The sequence below is a fragment of the Brassica napus genome, chromosome C2 (assembly GCF_020379485.1).
Source record: "Brassica napus cultivar Da-Ae chromosome C2, Da-Ae, whole genome shotgun sequence".
Taxonomy (NCBI): domain Eukaryota; kingdom Viridiplantae; phylum Streptophyta; class Magnoliopsida; order Brassicales; family Brassicaceae; genus Brassica; species Brassica napus.
Window position 1 is genome coordinate 18,119,089 of NC_063445.1, and position 18,068 is coordinate 18,137,156.

Consider the following 18,068-nt stretch of genomic DNA (forward strand, 5'->3'; position numbering starts at 1 on the left):
CCATAGATCTTCACTAAGTTACTCTAATCTCCCTAACCCATGAATTATTAAGGAAACTACTCACTAATCTCCATGAAAACACTTAATCTCATAATAGATTGAAGCATATTCAAGTAGATACAACAGATAATAAAGATAAATAAGGATTTGTTAAGGATTAAACAAGCAAAACAAAATTAAAACTCAAGAACAGATGATGAACAATGAAGAACAGCTCAAGAACAATAAGAACAATGATATTTCAAAGAGAGAGAGTTTTGACAAGTTCAATTATTACTAAAGTTGGATAATGATGTTTCTTGGACACTCTTTTAATAAAAAGAAAGCAGATATTATACAGAAAAATAGGAAAACTCGTGCAAAGGAAAGGTAGAAGAAAGTGGTAAGTTGGGACATCCCATTAACTTTCCAGTGGTCCCCGGCAAGGGTTGATACACCTATAGTAAATCTATCATAACTTATCCAATACAGCTCCAAATGACTTGAAACCACTTCTATTGGAAAGCTAACTCAATTTCCAGTGTCTCCACAAATTTTGAGCTTCAGAAGAGATCTTTAAGGCCTTCATCCGTGTTCATCTTTCACTCTTTGGACTCAAAATCCCTCCAATGGTCCTCTAACTCATCCATGGTGCTCTCCAACACCTGATATGTACAAATGCAATGATATGCAACCTAAATGTGCCTAAATGATGCTCTAAATGACCAAACCATGCAAGAATAAGAAGTTAAAAACATGTAAATTCACAAGATATCAACTCCCCCACACTAGTCCTTTACTTGTCCTCAAGTAAACTTTCAAGTCCTAAGAAGGAAGAAGTTTGAAAAAGGGAGCTCATAGCCAAAAGACACACATCCTAGCTCTTCTACAACATTCCAAATGATCATAGCAAACAATCATTGGTCATTCTTTTATCAGTCTAGCTTCTCAATGCCTATCAAACTCTTTTTATTTCTTTATACAAAGTGCAATGCTCATCAATCAACAAGTAACTTCAACCAATTCTCACATTCATTCACACACACACACAAGGTGGATTCTCACAAATGGGCACATGATCTCAATCACTTGGCTTGGTAGATTAATGGTCTTTTATGAATGAAAAGAAAGGTTCAAATACAATCTTTTTAATGGTGGCAATCACTCAAGAATAAGGAGCATGATCATTATGCAAAATTTATCTAAGACTAGGAGCAATTCATGCATACATAGCTCATTCTCATCATTCTACTCTTCTTCCTAAGTGATTACAAATTCTACCCATCTTTTATATTTCAAAACCCAAGTATATACACTTCACTCACATTTCTCACCAAGTGAACTCTCTCTTTTTTTTTTTTACATGATCAACCAACTAAGAACTTGACACTCTTTTTCTTTCCCCATTATGATCTTTCATTCATTTTTTTTTTTTTTACTTTGGGGAATTCTAATTGACACACTTAAGAGTTTTTCTTCTTTTATTTTCTTGGTTCCTATTGGTTTTCTTTTCTTATTGACACTCTTTGATCTTTTTCTCTTCTCTCAAACCCAAGATATAACAACTTAAAAACACACAAACTCACTCACCATCCTAGATGCTAGTTCAAATGAGGATCTTATGCTAGCAATAGATGAGAACAAACATATGTCGCTCCCAATACTCTCAAGATTTTGCACATGACAAGCTATCAATAAGAGACCTCACTCAACAAATCAATATTGGTTTCAAAGAATGGCAAGGGTTCAAGGGTAGGGGAGTGCCATTTGGGTTAATCAAAGGATAATACATGGAATAAGATAACCCAAATGTGTATGAAATCCATGATCAAGTATGCAAGTGCCCATATGCAAGAGAGATTAAATTCATTATGCCCAAGTTCAGTTTGTAATTGGTTTCAAGAACAATGTCAATATCATATGAGCAACATGTTTCAAAAAGAGTTTTCAAGGCTCAAGAGATGCTTGTAGATATGTTCTTTTCATGGCAATTTCAATCATGGCTCCCTATGTATAATTCAAAACACACAACTTTTAAATTTTTTTTTTTTTTTTTTATTTAGAAATCACAAGAAAATCCAAAATGCAAATCATTAAAATCCACACAAATGCAAAGTGCTAGATATGTCAAATGCAAATCATCGAAATAAAAACAAGCAAAATGATCATTTTTTTAGTCCCCCACCAAATAATCACACAGTCTCTTGTGTGACTTTGAATTTGGAGTGGTTTACATGATAAGTAAAATAAAAATTACTAGAGATGTGGAGAGATTTTAAACCGGTTAGAGTACTTACCTTGTGACTGTAGCGACATGAGAATGTCACTATGGATATGTCGCTACGGTCCTTAGCCAAATATTGCATTCTCTTCGTTTGGTCGTAGTAACATGAGGATGTCGCTACGCACGTCGTTAAGGTTGTCCGTAAAGGGTTATAGCGACATGTGTGGGTCGCTATGCTTGTCGCTATGCTATCTTCCTTGTAGACCCAATCATGTCGCTATGAGCATGTCTCCACAGCACTTGTGTTTCTTTCCTAGCCTCTTTTGAATCCTTTCCTTTTCCTGAGCACCTTCCAAACTGAAATCACACACAATTCACACAAACAAACACACAAACAAGGATAGTTCACACAATTTATTAAAAACATTCACACATATATACAAAGGATACTCTTGGGATTTCCTCCCAAGTGAGCTTGTTTTAAGTCTCTAGCTTGACTTTGCCTCCTTTAGGTTAGACTGTGGTTGGATCGGAAAGTGGAACTGAAGTTCCCAGGTCTTCCGATTTGGTTCCCAAGTAAAGCTTAGCCCTTTGTCCATTGATGGTGAACTCTCTTCCATCAGAACTCCACAAAACTATTGCTCCATAAGGTTTAACCTCTTTAACCTTGAAAGGACCAGACCACCTTGACTTGAGCTTGCCTGGAAACAACTTCAGTCTGGAGTTGTAGAGAAGAACTTGATCTCCTTCTTTAAAGTCTCTTTTCAGGATATGTTTGTCATGGAGAGCCTTTGTTTTCTCTTTGTAGATCTTTGAACTTTCAAAAGCTTCAAGTCTTATCTCATCAAGTTCATTCAGCTGGATCAATCTCTTCTCCTTGGCACTCTTGATGTCAAAGTTCAGCAACTTGACTGCCCATAGTGCCTTGTACTCAAGCTCAACTGGTAGATGGCAAGATTTTCCATAGAGAAGGTTGAAAGGTGTAGTTCCCAAAGGTGTCTTGTAAGCTGTCCTATAAGCCCACAATGCATCATCAAGCTTGATGGACCAATCTTTCCTTGTAACCCCCACAATCTTCTCCAGAATGGACTTGATCTCCCTGTTGGAAATCTCAACTTGACCACTTGTTTGGGGGTGGTAAGGAGTTGCAACCTTGTGCTTCACACCATTCTTCTTAAGGAGGTTTGCAAACAGTTTGTTGATGAAGTGAGACCCTCCATCACTGATCACAACTCTTGGAATCCCAAACCTTGGAAAGATTATGCTCTTGAACATTTTTAGAACCACCTTTGCATCATTGGTTGGACTTGCAATTGCTTCAACCCACTTAGAGACATAATCTACAGCCACCAGTATGTACTTGTTGCTATAAGATGAAGGAAAAGGCCCCATGAAGTCAATACCCCAGACATCAAACACTTCAACTTCTAGGATGGGGTTTTGAGGCATTTCATTCCTCTTGGTGATGTTTCCTCTTCTTTGACAAGAGTCACACCTTGAGACAAAGTCTTGGGTGTCTTTAAACATGTGAGGCCACCAAAATCCAGCTTGTAGCACCTTTGCAACTGTCTTAAATGTAGCAAAGTGGCCTCCATAGGATGATCCATGACAATGTGTAAGGATCCCATCAATTTCTTCTTCAGCCACTGCCCTTCTATAGAGTTGATCTCTACAAAGTATGTAGAGGTAAGGCTCATCCCAATAATATCTCTTCACATCCTTATAGAACTTCTTCTTGGCATAACCTTCAAGGTTCAATGGCTCTTTTCCACTAGCTAAGTAGTTGACTATATCAGCATACCAAGGACCCTTCTCATCAGCTGCCTTCACCTCTTCAAGTTTCTTTCCTGTCTCACAAACAGCTACCACTGCATGAATAGCCATCATTTGCTCTTCTGGAAGTCTGTCATCAATAGGGATTCCACACTCCACCTTCAACCTGGACAGGTGATCAGCTACTCCATTCTCAACTCCAGGCCTGTCCTTGATCTCAAGATCAAACTCTTGTAGCAGCAGAATCCACCTCAACAGTCTTGGTTTTGCATCTTTCTTGGCTAAGAGGTGTCTCAATGCAGCATGATCAGTGTAGACAGTCACCTTTGACCCAACCAAGTAGCTTCTGAACTTCTCAAATGCAAAGACAATGGCCAATAGCTCCTTCTCAGTTGTAGAGTATTTAGCTTGAGCTTCATCAAGGGTTCTACTTGCATAGTAGATCACATGTGACTTCTTGTCTCTCTTCTGGCCTAGGACTGCTCCTACAGCAAAGTCACTTGCATCACACATGATCTCAAAGGGGAGATCCCAATCTGGCGGTTGAACTATGGGTGCACTGATGAGTGCATTCTTCAGGTTTTTGAAAGCTTCCATACACTCCTCATCGAAGTGAAATGCAGCTTCTTTGCATAACAGCCTGGTCAATGGTCTAGCTATCTTAGAGAAATCCATGATGAATCTTCTATAGAAACCGGCATGACCCAGAAAGCTTCTTATATCCTTCACTGTTCTTGGTGGAGCTAGACCAACCATGACATCTATCTTGGCTTTGTCCACTTCAATTCCTTTCTCAGAAACTTTGTGTCCAAGAACAATCCCTTCCTTGACCATGAAGTGACACTTCTCCCAATTGAGCACCAGGTTAGTGTCCTCACATCTCTGTAATACCCTGCAAAGATTTGACAAACAAGTAGCAAACGAAGAACCGTATACAGAAAAATCATCCATAAACACCTCCATTACATCCTCAATAAGATCAGAGAAAATTGACATCATTGCTCTTTGGAATGTTGCTGGTGCATTGCACAGTCCAAATGGCATCCTTCGATATGCAAAGGTACCATAAGGACAAGTGAATGTCGTTTTCTCTTGGTCATTTGGGTGTATAGGGATTTGGAAAAATCCAGAGTATCCATCAAGGAAACAATAATAAGGATGGTTAGCTAGCCTCTCTAACATCTGATCAATGAATGGTAAAGGGAAATGATCCTTTCTAGAGGCTGCATTCAGTTTTCGATAGTCAATGCACATCCTATGTCCAGTTATTGTTCTTGTTGGTATTAACTCATCATTTTCGTTCTTAACAACTGTTATGCCACCTTTTTTAGGAACTACATGCACAGGTGAAACCCAATTGCTATCAGAGATAGGATAGATCACACCAGCATCTAACAATTTGATTATCTCTTTTTTAACAACATCTTTCAAATTAGGATTTAATCTTCTTTGGTGTTCAATTGAAGTTTTAGATTCATCCTCTAGATGTATCCTATGCATGCACAAAGATGGTGAGATTCCTTTAATGTCATCAAGTGAGTATCCTAGTGCTTTTCTATACTTTTTAAGTTCATTTAAAAGCATAGACAATTCATTCTCAGTCAGCTCACTACTCACAATGACAGGATATGTCTCATTAGGTCCAAGGAAAGCATACCTTACACCATGGGGAAGAGGTTTAAGCTCCACTTTTGGTGCCTTGAGCTCACTCCAATCAGCTTCATGGAGGTTCTCTTGAATGTCTGCTGAGGCAGCATGTTGAGTCATTTGTGGCAACTCCATGAACTCATCTTCTCCATCCTCCTCAAGGTGAACATCTAGCCTTCTTACTAGCTCATCACTCTCCTTGTTTTCAATCATTTGGGTCTCTCTTTCAATGGTCAGGGCATGTTGAAGAGAGTCCTCAATCGCTAACTCCTCAAGGAAATCATCAGCCAAGGCATCCATCTCATCAATGTAGAATATTTCTCCTTGAGTTGTGGGCTTCTTCATCATCTCCTTGATATCAAAATGGAGAATGTGATCTTTTCCAAGGTGGAGATCAATTGTGCCATCTCTCACATTCACCATTGCTCCAGCAGTTGCCAAGAAAGGTCTTCCAAAGATCAAAGGATCTCTAGGCTCTTCATCCATCTCAAGCACTACAAAGTCAGTAGGCACTTCACAATTTCCTATCTTGACAGGAAGATCTTCTAGGATGCCAATGGGGAGCTTGACAGATCGATCAGCTAGCACCAAAGAGATCTTGCACTTTTTATATTGTGTAAACCCAAGCTTCTTGGCAATGGATAGTGGCATGAGGCTGACACTTGCTCCCAAATCACATAGACATCTCTCAAATGTCAAAGGTCCAATGGCGCATGGCAGGGTGAAACTACCAGGGTCTTCTAGCTTCCTTGGGACAGTCAGTCTCTGAATAATGGCACTGCACTCATGAGTAAGAATCACCATCCCTTCCATCTCTTTCTTCTTTTGTTCTACAGCATCTTTCAAGAACTTGCTGTATTGTGGAACCAGCATAAATGCATCAATTATGGGCATGGTGAGCTGAACTTCACTCATTTGCTTGTCAAACAAGGCTTTGTACTTCTCTAGGAGTTGCTTCTTGAATCTTCCAGGAAAGGGAAGCTTTGGCTCATAGGGAGGAGGAGTGAACAATTTCTCCTTTGTTGATGTAGCAGCCTCATTTTTGTTCTCAACTTTCTCCTCTCCAATCTTTCTCTTGCCCTTAGCTTCAACTATCTTCTCCAAGATTTCCTCATTAGTCTTCTCATCCACAATCACCACATCATCATCTACATTGATGACCACCTCCCCACCTTGTTTCTCATTATCCTTAATGAGAACTTTAGGAGGCAACTCTCTTCCACTCCTTAGGGTGATTGCCTTCATTGTCTCCTTTGGGTTTTGTTCAGCCTTTCCAGGTAGGGAACCTTGTTGGCGACTTGAGCTGGCTGTCATAGAGACAAACTGGTTCTCCAAGGCTTTGAACTTGTTGTTTAGATCATGGTAATTCCCATCAATCTTGTTGTGGAGATTTTTCAGCTCATACCCTAATTGTTTCTCACTTCTTGCTTGTCCCTCCAATAATTGTTTCAGCATAGCTTCAGTACTACTCTCTTGTGGAGGTTGTGTTGATGATCCAGCTTGGTCTTGTGCAGGTTGACTTGGTTTTGGTGAGAATCCAGGAGGGAAGTTCTGTTTTGGTTGGTAACCACCTTGGTTGTTGTTGTAGAATGGCTTAGGCTGATTGTTGTAGAATGGTCTTGGCTGGTAGTTGTTGAATGGCTTCTGTTGGTTGTTGTAGAAGGGTTTCTGTTGGTAGTTGTTCTGGTATTGATAGTCAGGCTCCTTCTTGTACCATGTACCCTGAGCATTGACATAGTACATATCTTCTTGGCATTCTACTCCATCAACTTCAGCAACCATATGTAACTCCTCTTTCTTGGTCTTTTCTGATAGTAGCATGTCAATCTTGTCTTGAAGTGCTTTCAGCTCTCTCTTTGTGGTCATATCTTCTCCTCCACCACCTCTGTCTCTTCTATCATATTCATCATTGTAGACAGAGTCACTCTGTGCCATGTTCTCCAAGAGTTCTAAAGCATCTTCGACAGTCCTCCCCAAGAAGTTTCCATTGCTTGCAGTGTCAAGCTGGCTTTTGAATTTAGGCAAGACTCCTCTGTAGAAAGTGCTTAGCAAGCTCTCATTGTTGAAGCCATGGTGGGGACATTGAGACAAGTAGCTTCTGAATCTCTCCCATGCCTCTGAAAATCCTTCAAGTCCTCTTTGTTGAAAACCAGAGATCTGATTTCTAAGGTTTGCAGTCCTTGTAGCAGAGAAGAACTTGTTGAGGAAGGCCTTCTTGCATTCATCCCAAGTGGTGATAGTATCACTTGAGATGTTTTTCTCCCAAGTGTGAGCCTTGTCTCCCAAAGAGAAGGGAAACAATCTGAGCTTGAAAGCATCCTCTGAAACTCCATTTGTTTTTGACAAGCCACAGTACTTATCAAATCTGTCAAGGTGATCTAGTGGGTCTTCCAAGGCAAGTCCATGGTACTTGTTGTTTTCAATCATGTTGATGAGGCTGGACTTGATCTCGAAATTGTTGTTGGCAACTGGCGGTGCCCTAATGCCCAACCTATTCCCATTTATGTTCGGTTGATCATATGTACCGATGGCCCTAGCTTGGCGTTGTGGTTGTCTAGGTCGAAGGTTGGCAGCTCCTTGACCATTGCCCTCTTCAGCTTGAGGTTGTTCTGGAACTGGTTCCATCATAGGTTCTGATCTTTGTATCTGAGCCTCTTGCTCTTCTTGTCTTAACCTTCTCCTGTTCTCTCTTTCAAGTGTTTTGATATCTGTCAAGGGAGTAAGATGTGTAGTGCCTCTACTTCTTAGGTTCATGCACCTGCGATCACAAGTAGATGAAGAAGTAGAATTAGTAACTTTAAAACAAAGTAAAACTCAGTCTCAAGCAAAGACTCAAACTCAATGTCACAATCAGACTAGGATTGGCAACGGCGCCAATTTGATAATAGGGTTTTTGCCTATTGCAAATGTTGTAGTATAGTGGGGTGAATGTCGAACCAGTCCTAGTGATGTGAATCAGTGAGAATACAAGTCATTTCTTAAGCTAAGCAGATTCAATAGTGGTGAGTGTGTGACAAGTAACAATAGCAAACAGAGCAATACAACAAGGTTTTAATCAATTTAGACAAGTGAATCCATGGGTATTGGGAATTGACTTCAAGTAACTAAGATCCAATCTAGGTGACAAGCTTTCAATCAAAGTAATCTCTTAAGTCTAAACACAATTTTAGACAAGTCCTATGTCTAGGTAAATGTCCATTTGCTTAGAAATCATTAAACATCAAATGTCTTTGGCTTAATTCAATCAAGCAATCTTTAAGTTCAAGTTTAATAACTATCTAGCAATTTTAACATCAAGTGTCCTTGGCTAATCTCACTAGAGCTTAGTTGAGTTGATTCAAACACTTCATCTAATCATGTCTGATGAGAAGTGTTTAGAAATCAGGTTTAGAGTGATCAAGACTAAACAAGCATTAAAAATACTCAACAAGCAAGTTCATACAAGGATCTAATACAATAACACCATAGATCTTCACTAAGTTACTCTAATCTCCCTAACCCATGAATTCTTAAGGAAACTACTCACTAATCTCCATGAAAACACTTAATCTCATAATAGATTGAAGCATATTCAAGTAGATACAACAGAGAATAAAGATAAACAAGGATTTAAACAAGCAAAAAAATTAAAACTCAAGAACAGATGATGAACAATGAAGAACAGCTCAAGAACAATAAGAACAATGATATTTCAAAGAGAGAGAGTTTTGACAAGTTCAATTATTACTAAAGTTGGATAATGATGTTTCTTGGACACTCTTTTAATAAAAAGAAAGCAGATATTATACAGAAAAGTAGGAAAACTCGTGCAAAGGAAAGATAGAAGAAAGTGGTAAGTTGGGACATCCCATTAACTTTCCAGTGGTCCCCGGCAAGGGTTGATACACCTATAGTAAATCGATCATAACTTATCCAATACAGCTCCAAATGACTTGAGACCACTTCTATTGGAAAGCTAACTCAATTTCCAGTGTCTCCACAAATTTTGAGCTTCAGAAGAGATTTTAAGGCCTTCATCCGTGTTCATCTTTCACTCTTTGGACTCAAAATCCCTCCAATGGTCCTCTAACTCATCCATGGTGCTCTCCAACACCTGATATGTACAAATGCAATGATATGCAACCTAAATGTGCCTAAATGATGCTCTAAATGACCAAAACATGCAAGAATAAGAAGTTAAAAACATGTAAATTCACAAGATATCAAGTATAGAATCTTTTTAGTTGCTGCTCAAGCAGCTACTGTGAAATCTAGTTCTTGTAAAGTCATCATCTTTGAAAATTGATATAAAGTGATCCTGGTGTTACACGTCCCCGTAAAAAGTTGACTTAACCTTATACTCGTGAAGCTATCTTTGTTTAATACCTAGCTTGATGCATTTCACACATAACTTTGTTTTTCGTATCATTGATGGTTCGTGGTCTCTCTATATTAAGTTTGATCATGATCATATGAATCACTGTTCGTCTGATTTTGGTGTTTTTACACTCTGCAGACAATTCATATCTGGGGGAGTTCTGAGGATTGGAAGTATGCATGTAGACATATATTGAAAGATCACTCTGCAGACGTAAGCATGAAATTGAAGAACTTAGGCGACAGTCGCATACAATTTTACCTGTAGTACTACATTTGTTCTGTTATAACGTAAAAACAATGATGTCTTCTCAGGTGCGAGCTGTCACTGTCCATGCAACGAATAAATACTTTGTGTCTGCATCGCTTGACAGTTCGTGGTGCTTCTATGATATGTCCTCCGGTTTATGCTTTGCCCAGGTTCGCAAGAAGATGGGTTTGTTCTTGTTGATGTTTCATCTTCAAGGTATCATGGAGAAAGGCTCTTCTACAGTTTGCATCTTGAAATGGGAAACATAAATAATCATGAACTGACGTGCGAAGAGATAAGCCAGAGAATGTTATACTTGTATTAGGAATGTGGAAACTCGTTTAGATGATAATATGTTCTTGTTTCTTTTAGTTATGTCATCCATTTCTATTTAATTTTTTTCAAAATTTTTGTCTCTCGGATCTGATACTTTTTCTGGCGGCGGTGCTCTTACATGTGCTGTGAGAAGGCCTCTATGAGTCCTCTTTACTTTCAATCGATCTTCTGTAGTTTTAAGGTCTTCGACTGTACTGGAAGGTGATGGAACTTCTCTCAATGGTGATATGGTGTGGTTGAGCGACAGTTGGTTTCTGCCTTGTTACCAGTGAGGTCGAGGTTGTCGTCAGGGCGTGATCTATCCGCCTGTGGACGATGGTGAATCTAACTGTCCGGTGGGGTTTGAGTCCGGCTCGGTGGTTCCGCGTCCAGCGGGGTCTCTGTTTTCATCACTTAGTTGAATTTGTCTTTGATTGGCATATCCTGCATCAATGTTGAAGAACTGGGTGCAGGGACCAGTCGCTTGTCGCAGTTCCAGTCTTTTCTCAGATTGGGCTTCTTAGTTTTATGTGTTCTGCAAATTTAGTATATTTGCATTATAGTAGAGTTATTTTAGTCATGATAGTAACTCACTTTGATCAAAAAAAAAGATGGTAACTCACTTATTCATTATGTGTTCTACAATTTTAGTACATATGTAGAAACAGTTTCCCTTAATCGACTTATAAGGTACACTAATTGTGGTTCTTGTGCTAATATCTTGTTCTTTCTCAGTTCACTTCTGGCTTTTCATATTTTTGATTTCTTTTAGAAAAAGAATGTTATCGGCATTGCTAAGTTAGATGTTGTCTCCTAAAATGTGGAAGAAAAGTGAGAATCAGTTCAGGGTGCAAAGACAGAAGAACATACCGCAAGATCTGAATCTCGGAGACTGTGGGTTTATACACTTTGAAGTATATTGACTGTTTAACGGCTTGAACGACGATATTATTCCAGTTCTACATCTGCAGATGGCTGTAGAAATCTACGAGGAGGTTCCTTAAGTTTGCTAAGTAGTATGTATGTTGTTTTTAAAACTGCTTATGTAGGTTTTTGTTGCTTTTTTATATTGGATGTACAAGTATTCCAGTACGCAAGCTGATGTTCTTTTAGTTGGATTATTGTATACCGTGAGTGCTGTTACTCCAACTCTTATAATTTCATCAAGAATCTCATACAAATTTTTTTATTTACTTTGCCTCTAGTAACACTATTTATAGAAGCATATTTGTAGTGACAAAATAATTGTGGACTAAGTTAAATCCAGACCTTATGCGCTACGTGAGACAATTCTAAATATATACATATACACAAAAAGACGTCAAACGAAAGAACTTAGAGCGGTTGATACTTCATAATTTGATACCTAATTTTGATCTTAATTAACCTAAAAATAAACCAAATTCAAAATTAATGTAAACCCGGTTGAAATTGAATATTAAATTAAGTTTGGTTTATATAAACCCAGATTTCTGTCAATAAATCTGTCACAACATAAATTAAAAGTCTGCCACCATATAAAATAAAAAGTCTGCCAACACTTTTAAATCAGACATATAACTCTGTCATAAGAAAATAAGTCTAACAGAAAAAAAATAAATCGGTACATAAAAAAAATAAATCGCCCACAAAAATCTATCATTTATAACAAATCTGCTACCTGTCACTAGACATATCTTAGTGACAGTATCTTTAAAAATCTGTTATCCATTTAAATCGGATAATTAACTCTGTAGTGAAAACAAATCTGACGTTTCTAAAAATATCTTACACCAAATTTCCAAAAAAAAAACGCTCTGGGAGATGGCGATAGAATAAGCGATCTAGGGTTTCACGCTCTTGATGCCTTCTCACCGATGGGATCCAGGAATTGACGGCGGGGTTGTGTTAGGAAAGAGGAATCATAAAGGGCGGAGTAAAGGAATTTCATTCAGGGGATCTTCTTCAAATCTCCGATGTTGTGGATCGGGTACAGGAAATTGGTTAAACGGATTTTTTGGAAATCAAGGACATCTGCGAAATGGATCTCGATATTGGCAATTATACCGGTGAATTCGCATGATTACTCAGGTATTATTTTTGATTACTCAAGTATAAGGAATCTAATCTATTATAAAGAAAATGGAGGATTCAATAATGGATTTGATTTGATGGAGATATGGAGATTGGTGATTTGCGGTGGCTTAACAGGGACTGGGGGCTTGGAGTGGTTAACAGGGAAATGGGTTCTCTGGTTGGTCTCATTAAACCAACCACAGAAAACAGAGTTAATCATAGAAACGGACCTTCAGGGGAATCACATTTTGGCTGGAGCTGATGTAAGGAGGCTTATCTGGCACGTCTAGGAGTTCGGCGTTTTTTCTAGAATTGCATCACTGCTGCTCGTTTTTCTTAAAAATACAAATTCAAGGAGCCAAGGATCTTTGGAAGGGATATGTGGCGTGGAAAGGAGAGAGAGAGCTCACGTTTTTTTATTCTAGTTTTGTTAGCAAATGATCGTGTTGGTGATATTGGGTTGAGTATGTTTATGTTTTCGGGGTATTGGAGTTATATAGGAGACGCTTTCATTTTTCTTGTGTGTATGTTACCGTTTTATATAGATTGGGGCAAGGAGATGGATGTATTTTTCAGGGTCTTTGTTGGGATATGGGAATCTTTGGATTGGAGGGTACGTAACATATACGTAAGGAATGGAACTTCTCACCCATGTTGATAGCTCAGAGGGAGGAATTTTCTTTTCTATTACAAGTAGTTATATTTTCTGCATTCTACGTGAAAAAAGAAAATGGCAAATATGGGTGTTTAAGGCCTCAAACAAAGAACACTAGGAGGTTCATGGAAATAGGGTATCTTTACACCCGTCAATTTGGCTTTTAGGAGCATAGTAAATAACAATATTTTAAATGAGAGTATTAAGTTGGAATTGTCGAGGAACGAGAACTAAGTGGACCATAAGCTATTTAAAGGAGATAATGCATAAACATAAACCAGATTTTTTATTTTTAGCAGAAACGAAGCAAAATTCAGAGTTTGTTCAAAATTTTCAAGCACATATTGGTTATGATAATCTGGTCACAGTGGATCCAATGGGGAAAAGTGGAGGATTAGCGCTTTTTATAATAATGATTATCAGGTCAAGGTATTATATTCTAGTAACCGTATGATTGATGTGGAAGCGGAGATCCTTGGCAAAATGGTTAATCTTACTTTTGTATATGGAGATCCAGTTCAAAAGATGCGAGAACAAGTGTGGGAGCGATTAACTAGATATGGACTATCGCGATCCGAACCCTGGTTCATCATAGGTGACCTTAATGAAATCACTGGTAATCATGAGAAAGACGAAGGATCTATACGGAGCGCGGATTCGTTTATTCCTTTTAATAACATGATAAGAAATAGTGGTTTACTAGAATTTCCTGCTCGGGGAAATAAAATGTCTTGGCAAGGAAGAAGAGGAAAAGGGAAAGGGGCAGTGCTGGTTAAATGTCGATTAGATCGTGCTTTAGCAAATGAAGAGTGGCATACTTTATTCCCATGTTCTTTTACAGAGTAATTACGGATGGTGGCTTCGGATCATCGACCGGTGGTGGCTTATCTAGAAGATAAAATTCCCAGGAGGAAGGGACAATTTCGGTTCGATAAGAGGTGGATTGGACAAGAAGGACTTATGGAATCAATTACAATGGGTTGGCTAGACCATAGCGAAGGAGGTGTAGAAGGGGGAACAGAGAGTATAGTGGCACGCATTAGCAATTGTCGTCATGAAATTGCTAAATGGAGGAAAAATAATCCACCCTATGGAAAGGAAAAAATAAATGATTTACAACAAGCACTTGAGGAGGTACAAACAGATAATACTAGGTCTCAGGAGGATATTCTCAAGGTGTCAAGGAAGTTACAAGATGCATATAAGGATGAAGAAGAGTATTGGCACCAGAAAAGTAGGAATATGTGGTATTCCTCTGGGGATCTTAACACGAAGTTTTATCATGCTTTAACCAAGCAACGAAGGGTTCGTAATAGAATTGTTGGGTTACATGATGAGGATGGGACTTGGATTACAGGGGATAACGGTGTGGAAAAGGTAGCTATTGACTATTTTGACAAATTGTTTACTACCACTTCCCCATCGGATTTCAATAGTTTTCTGGCAAAGGTTACACCGGGTATTACTCCCCAGATGAATCAACGGTTGTTGAGATTAGCGACGGAAGAGGAAGTCAAAGAGGCTTTGTTTATGATGCATCCGGAGAAGGCGCCCGGGCCGGATGGCATGACTGCTCTTTTTTTCCAACACTCCTGGCATATTATTAAGAATGATTTGGTAGAGATGGTGAATAATTTTTTGGTTACGGGAAAAATGGATACACGATTAAATATTACTAATATCTGTATGATTCAAAAAACGGAAAGACCCACAAGGATGACGGAATTGCGGCCAATCAGTCTTTGTAATGTAGGATATAAGATTATTTCCAAGGTTTTGTGTCAGTGACTAAAAATCTATCTTCTCTTACTTATATCTGAAACCCAATTGGCTTTCGTGGCAGGAAGGCTGATTTCCGATAATATTCTTATAGCCCAGGAAATGTTCCATGGACTACGAACAAACAAGGCATGTCAGGGAAAGTTTATGGCAATTAAAACGGATATGAGCAAAGCATATGATAGAGTAGAATGGGACTTCATCAAGGCCCTACTACAAAAACTGGGTTTTGACATCCATTGGATTAAACTGATGATGGAATGTATATCGTCGGTTCAATATAGGGTACTTCTTAATGGTCAACCATGTGGACTCATTATTCCACATAGGGGTTTACGTCAAGGGGATCCTTTATCGCCTTATTTATTCATTCTTTGCACTGAGGCCTTAATTGCAAATATAAAAAGAGCAGAGAGGGGGAAACAACTGACGGGAATGAAGGTGGCAAGAGCTTGTCCATCGATATCCCATTTGCTTTTTGCGGACGATAGCCTCTTTTTTTGTAAAGCCCAAAAAGAAGAGTGTCAAACTATTCTTAGGATTTTAAAGGAATATGAGGCAGTTTCGGGGCAGTTAATAAATTTTGAAAAGTCTTCAATTCAATTTGGACATAAGATTGAAGAATCAGTACGACAGGATTTAAGGGATATTTTGGGTATTCAGAATCTTGGAAGAATGGGATCTTATCTTGGTTTGCCAGAAAATATGGGGGATTCAAAGATCCAAGTGTTTAGCTTTGTTCAGGATCGATTAAATAATAGAGTGAATGGATGGACTTTCAAGTTCTTCACAAAAGGAGGAAATGAAGTGATCATTAAATCAGTGATTACGGCATTACCAAATCATACAATGTCGTGCTATCGTTTACCTAAGGCAACTGTGAAAAAACTAACGAGTGCGGTATCACAATTTTGGTGGAGTTCAGGGGGAACCACAAGAGGCATGCATTGGAAATCATGGGACAAAGTATGTTTAGATAAGGATGAAGGTGGTCTAGGGTTTAAGGACATCACTGATTTCAACACATCGATGCTTGGTAAACAGTTATGGCGTCTAATAGAGAAGCCAAACACATTATTCTCTCGAGTTTTCAAAGGTCGGTATTACAGGAATGCTTCACCTCTGGAACCGATTCGTTCATATTCTCCGTCATATGGCTGGCGGAGTATCGTCTCTGCTAGATCTCTGGTAAGCAAAAGACTAATCAAAAGGGTGGGATCAGGTTCTTCCATATCTGTATAGAATGATCCATGGCTCCCAACCACTCGCCCGAGACCAGCAAATAAAATCAACACAATTTATACCCGGATCTTACAGTGGAGTCTCTCATTGACTCTACCTCACGTACTTGGAACTCACAGGCAATTCGGTTATTGGTGGATCCACAGGATGCGAAACTTATAGAAAGTTTACCACTGAGCAGGATTCAGAGGGTAGACAGAGATGGGTGGCACTTCACAAAAAATGGGAAATACACGGTCAAATCGGGTTATCAGGTAAAACGGATTTATCCAGATAGGAAGAGACCACCATTGCTGATTGGCCCCACAGTGAATGTTCTGAAGGCGTTCTGTTGGAAGATAAGGTGTCCACCAAAGTTAAAACATTTTCTATGGCAATTGGTGACAGGATGTATATCAGTAAGGAAGAATTTACAGGCAAGGGGGATTCAAGGGGATCTTTGTTGTGCAAGATGTGGAGCCCATGAGGAATCAATAAACCATGTGTCTTTTTAATGTCCTCCGGCACTCCAGGTCTGGGCTCTCTCGAAGATACCTTCAAATCCAAATATTTTCCCAACAAGTTCTCTCTTCACAAACATGGATCATCTATTTTGGAGAGTTTTTCCGCAGCTGGAAGATCATCAGTTTGCATGGATACTATGGTACATCTGGAAAGCTAGGAATAATAAAGTCTTCAGTAATTTGGATATGGATCCCATGGATACACTTAAATTAGCGGAAACAGATCAACACTGTGGACTGAAGCACAAATATTGAATGAACAGAGGATAATACCACAACAAGTGGATACGACATTGCCGTCAATTCCAAGAAGATGGTGTTTCACAGATGGTTCATGGAAAGAGGGGGATATTTTTTCAGGACAAGGTTGGCTCAGCACCTTAGAATGATTTGAGGGATTGTTGGGGGCAAGGAATGTGAGGGCTAGTATCTCTCCCCTTCATGCGGAGATGGAAGCGCTTCTTTGGGCAATGGAATGTATGAGGAATTTACGTCAGTTTCAGGTTACGTTTGCAACGGATTGTTCTCAATTGGTGAAGATGGTTTCGGAACCAGATGAATGGCCAGCTTTTGCAAATTACTTGAAGGATGTCAAGACCCTAAAAGAGAGCTTCACCAGATCAGAGATCATCTATGTACCAAGGACGCAAAATACAATGGCGGATAGACTAGCACGCAGTGCTAGGAAGCAACCGTCTTTTGTCGTTCAGATGGATGCAGATCACCCGGTTTGGTTTACAGAGTCCGTATGAGTCTGTAATAGTTGACGACAAAAAAAAGAAAAAAAAAATATGACACCAATATAACATTAGATTTATTTTTCTATACAGATTTTATAAATAGACTTATTACGCGATAGATTTATTTTTTTGAAAATAAATCTGCCAACGAAAAATTGGTAAGGACACTTTGGTAATTTTTTTTTGTTATAACTATGAATAGTGGCAGTTTCGACCAAAAGAATATTCTAATAATTTTTAAAAAATATGAGTCATTCTAGTAATAACACAATTAATTTGTGTCATTTTAGTAAATTTTCCTTTAATTAGCCTAAAAATTACCAAATTTGAAATTAATGTAAATGAGGGTCCCTCTTATTGTTAACTTACTCTTTAAATGAATTGTTTTAACATCTTTTGGTATCTCCGACTTTTCATAATTTGTATTTATCCTCATCCCCGCTGCTATCGAGAACATATCATTAATTAGATCCTAGTAATATTTCAACTAGAACTTCAAAAATAACAAAAATAAACACAACAAGCAGGCCATTTGGTAATAACACATCGA

At 38.7% G+C, this 18,068-nt stretch overlaps 1 long non-coding RNA gene and 1 other non-coding gene across 2 annotated transcripts; both read left to right on the forward strand.

Moving 5' to 3' along the window:
• The first annotated feature begins 7,688 nt into the window (after window positions 1-7,688).
• LOC125582690 lies at window positions 7,689-7,795 on the forward strand. The gene has a single exon (XR_007320146.1). It is a non-coding gene; the product is annotated as a small nucleolar RNA R71 (small nucleolar RNA).
• A 1,916-nt stretch (window positions 7,796-9,711) lies between these two features.
• LOC106393159 lies at window positions 9,712-13,310 on the forward strand. The gene is made up of 2 exons (XR_001278810.3): window positions 9,712-12,614; window positions 12,701-13,310. It is a non-coding gene; the product is annotated as an uncharacterized LOC106393159 (long non-coding RNA).
• The last annotated feature ends 4,758 nt before the right edge of the window (window positions 13,311-18,068 follow it).